The sequence below is a fragment of the Salvelinus fontinalis genome, chromosome 27 (assembly GCF_029448725.1).
Source record: "Salvelinus fontinalis isolate EN_2023a chromosome 27, ASM2944872v1, whole genome shotgun sequence".
NCBI lineage: Eukaryota > Metazoa > Chordata > Actinopteri > Salmoniformes > Salmonidae > Salvelinus > Salvelinus fontinalis.
The window spans coordinates 42851369-42864449 of record NC_074691.1 but is presented as its reverse complement, the minus strand read 5'-3'; positions in this window follow the sequence as shown (position 1 = coordinate 42864449).

Here is a 13081-nt window from a genome sequence, read left to right as displayed (position 1 = left end):
CCTTACGGCTCTAATTTGATAGTGGTGGTGGTGTGGTAGATGTCTAGACTCCCTTATGGCTCTAATCTGGAATTGGTAGTGGGGTGGTAGATGTCTTGTCTCCCTTATGGCTCTAATCTGATAGTGGTAGTGTGGTGGTAGATGTCTAGTCTCCCTTGTGGCTCTAATCTGGAATTGGTATGGGGGTGGTAGATGTCTAGTCTCACTTGTGGCTCTAATCTGATAGTGGTAGTAGTGTGGTAGATGTCTAGACTCCCTTATGGCTCTAATCTGATAGCGGGGTGGTAGATGTCTAGTCTCCCTTATGGCTCTAATTTGATAGTGGTAGTGGGGTGGTACATGTCTAGTCTCCCTAATGGCTCTAATTTGTTAGTGGTAGTGGGGTGGTAGATGTCTTGTCTCCCTTATGGCTCTAATCTGATAGTGGTAATGGGGTGGTAGATGTCTAGTCTCCCTTATGGTTCTAATCTGATAGTGGGTGGTAGATGTCTAGTCTCCCTTATGGTTCTAATCTGATAGTGGTAGCGAGGTGGTAGATGTCTAGTCTCCCTTATGGCTCTAATCTGATAGTAGGGTGGTAGATGTCTAGTCTCCCTTATGGCTCTAATTTGATAGTGGTAATGGGGTGGTAGATGTCTAGTCTCCCTTATGGCTCTAATCTGATAGTGGTAATGGGGTGGTAGATGTCTAGTCTCCCTTATGGCTCTAATCTGATAGTGGGTTGGTAGATGTCTTGTCTCCTTTATGACTCTAATCTGATAGTGGTAATGGGGTGGTAGATGTCTAGTCTCCCTTATGGCTCTAATCTGATAGTGGTAGTGGGGTGGTAGATGTCTAGTCTCCCTTATGGCTCTAATCTGGTAGTGGTAGTGGGGTGGTAGATGTCAAGTCTCCCTTACGGCTCTAATTTGATAGTGGTAGTGGGTTGGTAGATGTCTAGTCTCCCTTATGGCTCTAATCTGATAGTGGTAGTCGGGTGGTAGATGTCTAGTCTCCCTTATGGCTCTAATCTGATAGTGGTAGTGTGGTGGTAGATGTCTAGTCTCCCTTACGGTTCTAATCTGATAGTGGGTGGTAGATGTCTAGTCTCCCTTATGGTTCTAATCTGATAGTGGGTGGTAGATGTCTAGTCTCCCTAATGGCTCTAATTTGTTAGTGGTAGTGGGGTGGTAGATGTCTTGTCTCCCTTATGGCTCTAATCTGATAGTGGTAATGGGGTGGTAGATGTCTAGTCTCCCTTATGGTTCTAATCTGATAGTGGGTGGTAGATGTCTAGTCTCCCTTATGGCTCTAATCTGATAGTGGTAGTGGGGTGGTAGATGTCTAGTCTCCCTTATGGCTCTAATCTGGTAGTGGTAGTGGGGTGGTAGATGTCAAGTCTCCCTTACGGCTCTAATTTGATAGTGGTAGTGGGTTGGTAGATGTCTAGTCTCCCTTATGGCTCTAATCTGATAGTGGTAGTCGGGTGGTAGATGTCTAGTCTCCCTTATGGCTCTAATCTGATAGTGGTAGTGTGGTGGTAGATGTCTAGTCTCCCTTACGGTTCTAATCTGATAGTGGGTGGTAGATGTCTAGTCTCCCTTATGGTTCTAATCTGATAGTGGTAGCGAGGTGGTAGATGTCTAGTCTCCCTTATGGCTCTAATCTGATAGTAGGGTGGTAGATGTCTAGTCTCCCTTATGGCTCTAATTTGATAGTGGTAATGGGGTGGTAGATGTCTAGTCTCCCTTATGGCTCTAATCTGATAGTGGTAATGGGGTGGTAGATGTCTAGTCTCCCTTATGGCTCTAATCTGATAGTGGGTTGGTAGATGTCTTGTCTCCTTTATGACTCTAATCTGATAGTGGTAATGGGGTGGTAGATGTCTAGTCTCCCTTATGGCTCTAATCTGATAGTGGTAGTGGGGTGGTAGATGTCTAGGCTCCCTTATGGCTCTAATCTGATAGTGGTAGTGGGGTGGTAGATGTCAAGTCTCCCTTACGGCTCTAATTTGATAGTGGTAGTGGGTTGGTAGATGTCTAGTCTCCCTTATGGCTCTAATCTGATAGTGGTAGTCGGGTGGTAGATGTCTAGTCTCCCTTATGGCTCTAATCTGATAGTGGTAGTGTGGTGGTAGATGTCTAGTCTCCCTTGTGGCTCTAATCTGATAGTGGTAGTGGGGTGGTAGATGTCTAGTCTCCCTTATGGCTCTAATCTGATAGTGGTAGTGGGGTGGAAAAATGTCTAGTCTCCCTTATGGCTCTAATTTGATAGTGGTAGTGGGGTGGTAGATGTCTAGTCTCCCTTATGGTTCTAATCTGATAGTGGGTGGTAGATGTCTAATCTCCCGTATGGCTCTACTCTGATAGTGGTAGTGGGTTGGTAGATGTCTAGTCTCCCTTATGGCTCTAATTTGATATTGGTAGTGGGGTGGTAGATGTTTAGTCTCCCTTATGGTTCTAATCTGATAGTGGGTGGTAGATGTCTAGTCTCCCTTATGGCTCTAATCTGATAGTGGTAGTGGGGTGGTACATGTCTAGTCTCCCTAATGGCTCTAATTTGATAGTGATAGTGGGGTGGTAGATGTTTAGTCTCCCTTATGGCTCTAACCTGATAGTGGTAATGGGGTGGTAGATGTCTAGTCTCCCTTATGGTTCTAATCTGATAGTGGGTGGTAGATGTCTAGTCTCCCTTATGGTTCTAATCTGATAGTGGTAGCGAGGTGGTAGATGTCTAGTCTCCCTTATGGCTCTAATCTGATAGTAGGGTGGTAGATGTCTAGTCTCCCTTATGGCTCTAATCTGATAGTGGTAGTGGGGTGGTAGATGTCTAGTCTCCCTTATGGCTCTAATTTGATAGTGGTAGTGGGGTGGTAGATGTCAAGTCTCCCTTACGGCTCTAATTTGATAGTGGTAGTGGGTTGGTAGATGTCTAGTCTCCCTTATGGCTCTAATCTGATAGTGGTAGTCGGGTGGAAGATGTCTAGTCTCCCTTATGGCTCTAATCTGATAGTGGTAGTGTGGTGGTAGATGTCTAGTCTCCCTTACGGTTCTAATCTGATAGTGGGTGGTAGATGTCTAGTCTCCCTTATGGTTCTAATCTGATAGTGGGTGGTAGATGTCTAGTCTCCCTAATGGCTCTAATTTGTTAGTGGTAGTGGGGTGGTAGATGTCTTGTCTCCCTTATGGCTCTAATCTGATAGTGGTAATGGGGTGGTAGATGTCTAGTCTCCCTTATGGTTCTAATCTGATAGTGGGTGGTAGATGTCTAGTCTCCCTTATGGTTCTAATCTGATAGTGGTAGCGAGGTGGTAGATGTCTAGTCTCCCTTATGGCTCTAATCTGATAGTAGGGTGGTAGATGTCTAGTCTCCCTTATGGCTCTAATTTGATAGTGGTAATGGGGTGGTAGATGTCTAGTCTCCCTTATGGCTCTAATCTGATAGTGGTAATGGGGTGGTAGATGTCTAGTCTCCCTTATGGCTCTAATCTGATAGTGGGTTGGTAGATGTCTTGTCTCCTTTAGGACTCTAATCTGATAGTGGTAATGGGGTGGTAGATGTCTAGTCTCCCTTATGGCTCTAATCTGATAGTGGTAGTGGGGTGGTAGATGTCTAGTCTCCCTTATGGCTCTAATCTGGTAGTGGTAGTGGGGTGGTAGATGTCAAGTCTCCCTTACGGCTCTAATTTGATAGTGGTAGTGGGTTGGTAGATGTCTAGTCTCCCTTATGGCTCTAATCTGATAGTGGTAGTCGGGTGGTAGATGTCTAGTCTCCCTTATGGCTCTAATCTGATAGTGGTAGTGTGGTGGTAGATGTCTAGTCTCCCTTACGGTTCTAATCTGATAGTGGGTGGTAGATGTCTAGTCTCCCTTATGGTTCTAATCTGATAGTGGTAGCGAGGTGGTAGATGTCTAGTCTCCCTTATGGCTCTAATCTGATAGTAGGGTGGTAGATGTCTAGTCTCCCTTATGGCTCTAATTTGATAGTGGTAATGGGGTGGTAGATGTCTAGTCTCCCTTATGGCTCTAATCTGATAGTGGTAATGGGGTGGTAGATGTCTAGTCTCCCTTATGGCTCTAATCTGATAGTGGGTTGGTAGATGTCTTGTCTCCTTTATGACTCTAATCTGATAGTGGTAATGGGGTGGTAGATGTCTAGTCTCCCTTATGGCTCTAATCTGATAGTGGTAATGGGGTGGTAGATGTCTAGTCTCCCTTATGGCTCTAATCTGATAGTGGGTTGGTAGATGTCTTGTCTCCTTTATGACTCTAATCTGATAGTGGTAATGGGGTGGTAGATGTCTAGTCTCCCTTATGGCTCTAATCTGATAGTGGTAGTGGGGTGGTAGATGTCTAGTCTCCCTTATGGCTCTAATCTGGTAGTGGTAGTGGGGTGGTAGATGTCAAGTCTCCCTTACGGCTCTAATTTGATAGTGGTAGTGGGTTGGTAGATGTCTAGTCTCCCTTATGGCTCTAATCTGATAGTGGTAGTCGGGTGGTAGATGTCTAGTCTCCCTTATGGCTCTAATCTGATAGTGGTAGTGTGGTGGTAGATGTCTAGTCTCCCTTACGGTTCTAATCTGATAGTGGGTGGTAGATGTCTAGTCTCCCTTATGGTTCTAATCTGATAGTGGTAGCGAGGTGGTAGATGTCTAGTCTCCCTTATGGCTCTAATCTGATAGTAGGGTGGTAGATGTCTAGTCTCCCTTATGGCTCTAATTTGATAGTGGTAATGGGGTGGTAGATGTCTAGTCTCCCTTATGGCTCTAATCTGATAGTGGTAATGGGGTGGTAGATGTCTAGTCTCCCTTATGGCTCTAATCTGATAGTGGGTTGGTAGATGTCTTGTCTCCTTTATGACTCTAATCTGATAGTGGTAATGGGGTGGTAGATGTCTAGTCTCCCTTATGGCTCTAATCTGATAGTGGTAGTGGGGTGGTAGATGTCTAGGCTCCCTTATGGCTCTAATCTGATAGTGGTAGTGGGGTGGTAGATGTCAAGTCTCCCTTACGGCTCTAATTTGATAGTGGTAGTGGGTTGGTAGATGTCTAGTCTCCCTTATGGCTCTAATCTGATAGTGGTAGTCGGGTGGTAGATGTCTAGTCTCCCTTATGGCTCTATTCTGATAGTGGTAGTGTGGTGGTAGATGTCTAGTCTCCCTTGTGGCTCTAATCTGATAGTGGTAGTGGGGTGGTAGATGTCTAGTCTCCCTTATGGCTCTAATCTGATAGTGGTAGTGGGGTGGAAAAATGTCTAGTCTCCCTTATGGCTCTAATTTGATAGTGGTAGTGGGGTGGTAGATGTCTAGTCTCCCTTATGGTTCTAATCTGATAGTGGGTGGTAGATGTCTAATCTCCCGTATGGCTCTACTCTGATAGTGGTAGTGGGTTGGTAGATGTCTAGTCTCCCTTATGGCTCTAATTTGATATTGGTAGTGGGGTGGTAGATGTTTAGTCTCCCTTATGGTTCTAATCTGATAGTGGGTGGTAGATGTCTAGTCTCCCTTATGGCTCTAATCTGATAGTGGTAGTGGGGTGGTACATGTCTAGTCTCCCTAATGGCTCTAATTTGATAGTGATAGTGGGGTGGTAGATGTTTAGTCTCCCTTATGGCTCTAACCTGATAGTGGTAATGGGGTGGTAGATGTCTAGTCTCCCTTATGGTTCTAATCTGATAGTGGGTGGTAGATGTCTAGTCTCCCTTATGGTTCTAATCTGATAGTGGTAGCGAGGTGGTAGATGTCTAGTCTCCCTTATGGCTCTAATCTGATAGTAGGGTGGTAGATGTCTAGTCTCCCTTATGGCTCTAATCTGATAGTGGTAGTGGGGTGGTAGATGTCTAGTCTCCCTTATGGCTCTAATTTGATAGTGGTAGTGGGGTGGTAGATGTCAAGTCTCCCTTACGGCTCTAATTTGATAGTGGTAGTGGGTTGGTAGATGTCTAGTCTCCCTTATGGCTCTAATCTGATAGTGGTAGTCGGGTGGTAGATGTCTAGTCTCCCTTATGGCTCTAATCTGATAGTGGTAGTGTGGTGGTAGATGTCTAGTCTCCCTTACGGTTCTAATCTGATAGTGGGTGGTAGATGTCTAGTCTCCCTTATGGTTCTAATCTGATAGTGGGTGGTAGATGTCTAGTCTCCCTAATGGCTCTAATTTGTTAGTGGTAGTGGGGTGGTAGATGTCTTGTCTCCCTTATGGCTCTAATCTGATAGTGGTAATGGGGTGGTAGATGTCTAGTCTCCCTTATGGTTCTAATCTGATAGTGGGTGGTAGATGTCTAGTCTCCCTTATGGTTCTAATCTGATAGTGGTAGCGAGGTGGTAGATGTCTAGTCTCCCTTATGGCTCTAATCTGATAGTAGGGTGGTAGATGTCTAGTCTCCCTTATGGCTCTAATTTGATAGTGGTAATGGGGTGGTAGATGTCTAGTCTCCCTTATGGCTCTAATCTGATAGTGGTAATGGGGTGGTAGATGTCTAGTCTCCCTTATGGCTCTAATCTGATAGTGGGTTGGTAGATGTCTTGTCTCCTTTATGACTCTAATCTGATAGTGGTAATGGGGTGGTAGATGTCTAGTCTCCCTTATGGCTCTAATCTGATAGTGGTAGTGGGGTGGTAGATGTCTAGTCTCCCTTATGGCTCTAATCTGGTAGTGGTAGTGGGGTGGTAGATGTCAAGTCTCCCTTACGGCTCTAATTTGATAGTGGTAGTGGGTTGGTAGATGTCTAGTCTCCCTTATGGCTCTAATCTGATAGTGGTAGTCGGGTGGTAGATGTCTAGTCTCCCTTATGGCTCTAATCTGATAGTGGTAGTGTGGTGGTAGATGTCTAGTCTCCCTTACGGTTCTAATCTGATAGTGGGTGGTAGATGTCTAGTCTCCCTTATGGTTCTAATCTGATAGTGGTAGCGAGGTGGTAGATGTCTAGTCTCCCTTATGGCTCTAATCTGATAGTAGGGTGGTAGATGTCTAGTCTCCCTTATGGCTCTAATTTGATAGTGGTAATGGGGTGGTAGATGTCTAGTCTCCCTTATGGCTCTAATCTGATAGTGGTAATGGGGTGGTAGATGTCTAGTCTCCCTTATGGCTCTAATCTGATAGTGGGTTGGTAGATGTCTTGTCTCCTTTATGACTCTAATCTGATAGTGGTAATGGGGTGGTAGATGTCTAGTCTCCCTTATGGCTCTAATCTGATAGTGGTAGTGGGGTGGTAGATGTCTAGGCTCCCTTATGGCTCTAATCTGATAGTGGTAGTGGGGTGGTAGATGTCAAGTCTCCCTTACGGCTCTAATTTGATAGTGGTAGTGGGTTGGTAGATGTCTAGTCTCCCTTATGGCTCTAATCTGATAGTGGTAGTCGGGTGGTAGATGTCTAGTCTCCCTTATGGCTCTAATCTGATAGTGGTAGTGTGGTGGTAGATGTCTAGTCTCCCTTGTGGCTCTAATCTGATAGTGGTAGTGGGGTGGTAGATGTCTAGTCTCCCTTATGGCTCTAATCTGATAGTGGTTGTGGGGTGGAAAAATGTCTAGTCTCCCTTATGGCTCTAATTTGATAGTGGTAGTGGGGTGGTAGATGTCTAGTCTCCCTTATGGTTCTAATCTGATAGTGGCGGGTAGATGTCTAATCTCCCTTATGGCTCTACTCTGATAGTGGTAGTGGGTTGGTAGATGTCTAGTCTCCCTTATGGCTCTAATTTGATATTGGTAGTGGGGTGGTAGATGTTTAGTCTACCTTATGGTTCTAATCTGATAGTGGGTGGTAGATGTCTAGTCTCCCTTATGGCTCTAATCTGATAGTGGTAGTGGGGTGGTACATGTCTAGTCTCCCTAATGGCTCTAATTTGATAGTGATAGTGGGGTGGTAGATGTTTAGTCTCCCTTATGGCTCTAACCTGATAGTGGTAATGGGGTGGTAGATGTCTAGGCTCCCTTATGGTTCTAATCTGATAGTGGGTGGTAGATATCTAGTCTCCCTTATGGCTCTAATCTGATAGTGGTAGTGGGGTGGTAGATGTCTAGTCTCCCTTATGGCTCTAATTTGATAGTGGTAGTGGGGTGGTAGATGTCTAGTCTCCCTTGTGGCTCTAATCTGATAGTGGTAGTGGGGTGGTAGATGTCTAGTCTCCATTATGGCTCTAATCTGATACTGGTAGTGGGTTGGTAGATGTCTAGTCTCCCTTATGGCTCTAATTTGATAGCGGTAGTGGGGTGGTAGATGTCTAGTCTCCCTTATGGCTCTAATCTGATAGTGTGTTGGTAGATGTCTAGTCTCCCTTATGGCTCTAATCTGATAGTGGTAGTGTGGTGGTAGATGTTTAGTCTCCCTTGTGGCTCTAATCTGATAGTGGTAGTGGGGTGGTAGATGTCTAGTCTCCCTTATGGCTCTAATCTGATAGTGGTAGTGGGGTGGTAGATGTCTAGGCTCCCTTATGGTTCTAATCTGATAGTGGGTGGTAGATGTCTATTCTCCCTTATGGCTCTAATCTGATAGTGGTAGTGGAGTGGTAGATGTCTAGTCTCCCTTACGGCTCTAATTTGATAGTGGTAGTGGGGTGGTACATGTCTAGTCTCCCTAATGGCTCTAATTTAATAGTGGTAGTGGGGTGGTAGATGTTTAGTCTCCCTTATGGTTCTAATCTGATAGTGGGTGGTAGATGTGTAGTCTCCCTTATGGTTCTAATCTAATAGTGGTAGCGAGGTGGTAGATGTCTAGTCTCCCTTATGGTTCTAATCTGATAGTGGGTGGTAGATGTCTAGTCTCCCGTATGGCTCTAATCTGATAGTAGGGTGGTAGATGTCTAGTCTCCCTTATGGCTCTAATCTGATAGTGGTAGTGGGGTGGTAGATGTCTAGTCTCCCTTATGGCTCTAATCTGATAGTGGGTTGGTAGATGTCTTGTCTCCTTTATGACTCTAATCTGATAGTGGTAATGGGGTGGTAGATGTCTAGTCTCCCTTATGGCTCTAATCTGATAGTGGTAGTGGGGTGGTAGATGTCTAGTCTCCCTTATGGCTCTAATCTGGTAGTGGTAGTGGGGTGGTAGATGTCAAGTCTCCCTTACGGCTCTAATTTGATAGTGGTAGTGGGTTGGTAGATGTCTAGTCTCCCTTATGGCTCTAATCTGATAGTGGTAGTCGGGTGGTAGATGTCTAGTCTCCCTTATGGCTCTAATCTGATAGTGGTAGTGTGGTGGTAGATGTCTAGTCTCCCTTACGGTTCTAATCTGATAGTGGGTGGTAGATGTCTAGTCTCCCTTATGGTTCTAATCTGATAGTGGTAGCGAGGTGGTAGATGTCTAGTCTCCCTTATGGCTCTAATCTGATAGTGGGGTGGTAGATGTCTAGTCTCCCTTATGGCTCTAATTTGATAGTGGTAATGGGGTGGTAGATGTCTAGTCTCCCTTATGGCTCTAATCTGATAGTGGTAATGGGGTGGTAGATGTCTAGTCTCCCTTATGGCTCTAATCTGATAGTGGGTTGGTAGATGTCTTGTCTCCTTTATGACTCTAATCTGATAGTGGTAATGGGGTGGTAGATGTCTAGTCTCCCTTATGGCTCTAATCTGATAGTGGTAGTGGGGTGGTAGATGTCTAGGCTCCCTTATGGCTCTAATCTGATAGTGGTAGTGGGGTGGTAGATGTCAAGTCTCCCTTACGGCTCTAATTTGATAGTGGTAGTGGGTTGGTAGATGTCTAGTCTCCCTTATGGCTCTAATCTGATAGTGGTAGTCGGGTGGTAGATGTCTAGTCTCCCTTATGGCTCTAATCTGATAGTGGTAGTGTGGTGGTAGATGTCTAGTCTCCCTTGTGGCTCTAATCTGATAGTGGGTGTTGATGTGGTAGATGTCTAGTCTCCCTTATGGCTCTAATCTGATAGTGGTAGTGGGGTGGAAAAATGTCTAGTCTCCCTTATGGCTCTAATTTGATAGTGGTAGTGGGGTGGTAGATGTCTAGTCTCCCTTATGGTTCTAATCTGATAGTGGGTGGTAGATGTCTAATCTCCCTTATGGCTCTACTCTGATAGTGGTAGTGGGTTGGTAGATGTCTAGTCTCCCTTATGGCTCTAATTTGATATTGGTAGTGGGGTGGTAGATGTTTAGTCTACCTTATGGTTCTAATCTGATAGTGGGTGGTAGATGTCTAGTCTCCCTTATGGCTCTAATCTGATAGTGGTAGTGGGGTGGTACATGTCTAGTCTCCCTAATGGCTCTAATTTGATAGTGATAGTGGGGTGGTAGATGTTTAGTCTCCCTTATGGCTCTAACCTGATAGTGGTAATGGGGTGGTAGATGTCTAGGCTCCCTTATGGTTCTAATCTGATAGTGGGTGGTAGATATCTAGTCTCCCTTATGGCTCTAATCTGATAGTGGTAGTGGGGTGGTAGATGTCTAGTCTCCCTTATGGCTCTAATTTGATAGTGGTAGTGGGGTGGTAGATGTCTAGTCTCCCTTGTGGCTCTAATCTGATAGTGGTAGTGGGGTGGTAGATGTCTAGTCTCCATTATGGCTCTAATCTGATACTGGTAGTGGGTTGGTAGATGTCTAGTCTCCCTTATGGCTCTAATTTGATAGCGGTAGTGGGGTGGTAGATGTCTAGTCTCCCTTATGGCTCTAATCTGATAGTGTGTTGGTAGATGTCTAGTCTCCCTTATGGCTCTAATCTGATAGTGGTAGTGTGGTGGTAGATGTTTAGTCTCCCTTGTGGCTCTAATCTGATAGTGGTAGTGGGGTGGTAGATGTCTAGTCTCCCTTATGGCTCTAATCTGATAGTGGTAGTGGGGTGGTAGATGTCTAGGCTCCCTTATGGTTCTAATCTGATAGTGGGTGGTAGATGTCTATTCTCCCTTATGGCTCTAATCTGATAGTGGTAGTGGAGTGGTAGATGTCTAGTCTCCCTTAGGGCTCTAATTTGATAGTGGTAGTGGGGTGGTACATGTCTAGTCTCCCTAATGGCTCTAATTTAATAGTGGTAGTGGGGTGGTAGATGTTTAGTCTCCCTTATGGTTCTAATCTGATAGTGGGTGGTAGATGTGTAGTCTCCCTTATGGTTCTAATCTAATAGTGGTAGCGAGGTGGTAGATGTCTAGTCTCCCTTATGGTTCTAATCTGATAGTGGGTGGTAGATGTCTAGTCTCCCGTATGGCTCTAATTTGATAGTAGGGTGGTAGATGTCTAGTCTCCCTTATGGCTCTAATCTGATAGTGGTAGTGGGGTGGTAGATGTCTAGTCTCCCTTACGGCTCAAATTTGATAGTGGTAGTCTGGGTGGTAGATGTCTAGTCTCCCTTATGGCTATAATCTGATAGTGGTAGTGGGGTGGTAGATGTCTTGTCTCCCTTATGGTTCTAATCTGATAGTGGTAGTGGAGTGGTAGATGTCTAGTCTCCCTTACGGCTCTAATTTGATAGTGGTAGTGGGGTGGTACATGTCTAGTCTCCCTAATGGCTCTAATTTAATAGTGGTAGTGGGGTGGTAGATGTTTAGTCTCCCTTATGGTTCTAATCTGATAGTGGGTGGTAGATGTGTAGTCTCCCTTATGGTTCTAATCTAATAGTGGTAGCGAGGTGGTAGATGTCTAGTCTCCCTTATGGTTCTAATCTGATAGTGGGTGGTAGATGTCTAGTCTCCCGTATGGCTCTAATTTGATAGTAGGGTGGTAGATGTCTAGTCTCCCTTATGGCTCTAATCTGATAGTGGTAGTGGGGTGGTAGATGTCTAGTCTCCCTTACGGCTCAAATTTGATAGTGGTAGTGGGGGTGGTAGATGTCTAGTCTCCCTTATGGCTATAATCTGATAGTGGTAGTGGGGTGGTAGATGTCTTGTCTCCCTTATGGTTCTAATCTGATAGTGGTAGTGGGGTGGTAGATGTCTAGTCTCCCTTACGGCTCTAATTTGATAGTGGTAGTGGGGTGGTAGATGTCTAGTCTCCCTTATGTCTCTAATCTGATAGTGGTAGTCGGGTGGTAGATGTCTAGTCTCCCTTATGGCTCTAATCTGATAGTGGTAGTCGGGTGGTAGATATCTAGTCTCCCTTATGGCTCTAATCTGATAGTGGTAGTGTGGTGGTAGATGTCTAGTCTCCCTTATGGCTCTAATCTGATAGTGGGTTGGTAGATGTCTTGTCTCCTTTATGACTCTAATCTGATAGTGGTAATTGGGTGGTAGATGTCTAGTCTCCCTTATGGCTCTAATCTGATAGTGGTAGTGGGGTGGAAAATGTCTAGTCTCCCTTATGGCTCTAATTTGATAGTGGTAGTGGGGTGGTAGATGTCTAGTCTCCCTTATGGTTCTAATCTGATAGTGGGTGGTAGATGTCTATTTTCCCTTATGGCTCTACTCTGATAGTGGTAGTGGGTTGGTAGATGTCTAGTCTCCCTTATGGCTCTAATTTGATATTGGTAGTGGGGTGGTAGATGTTTAGTCTCCCTTATGGCTCTTATCTGATAGTGGTAATGGGGTTGTAGATGTCTATTCTCCCTTATGGTTCTAATCTGATAGTGGGTTGTAGATGTCTAGTCTCCCTTATGGCTCTAATCTGATAGTGATAGTGAGGTGGTAGATGTCTAGTCTCCCTTATGGCTCTAATCTGATAGGTGTAGTGGGGTGGTAGATGTCTAGGCTCCCTTGTGGCTCTAATCTGATAGGTGTAGTGGGGTGGTAGATGTCTAGTCTCCCTTATGGCTCTAATTTGATATTGGTAGTGGGGTGGTAGATGTCTAGTCTCCCTTATGGTTCTAATCTGATAGTGGGTGGTAGATGTCTAGTCTCCCTTATGGCTCTAATCTGATAGTGGTAGTGGGGTGGTAGATGTCTAGTCTCCCTTATGGCTCTAATTTGATAGTGGGTTGGTAGATGTCTTGTCTCCTTTATGACTCTAATCTGATAGTGGTAATTGGGTGGTAGATGTCTAGTCTCCCTTATGGCTCTAATCTGACAGTGGTAGTGGGGTGGTAGATGTCTAGTCTCCCTTACGGCTCTAATTTGATAGTGGTAGTGGGGTGGCAGATGTCTAGTCTCCCTTATAGCTCTAATCTGATAGTGGTAGTCGGGTGGTAGATGTCTAGTCTCCCTTATGGCTCTAATCTGATAGTGGTAGTGGGGTGGTAGATGTC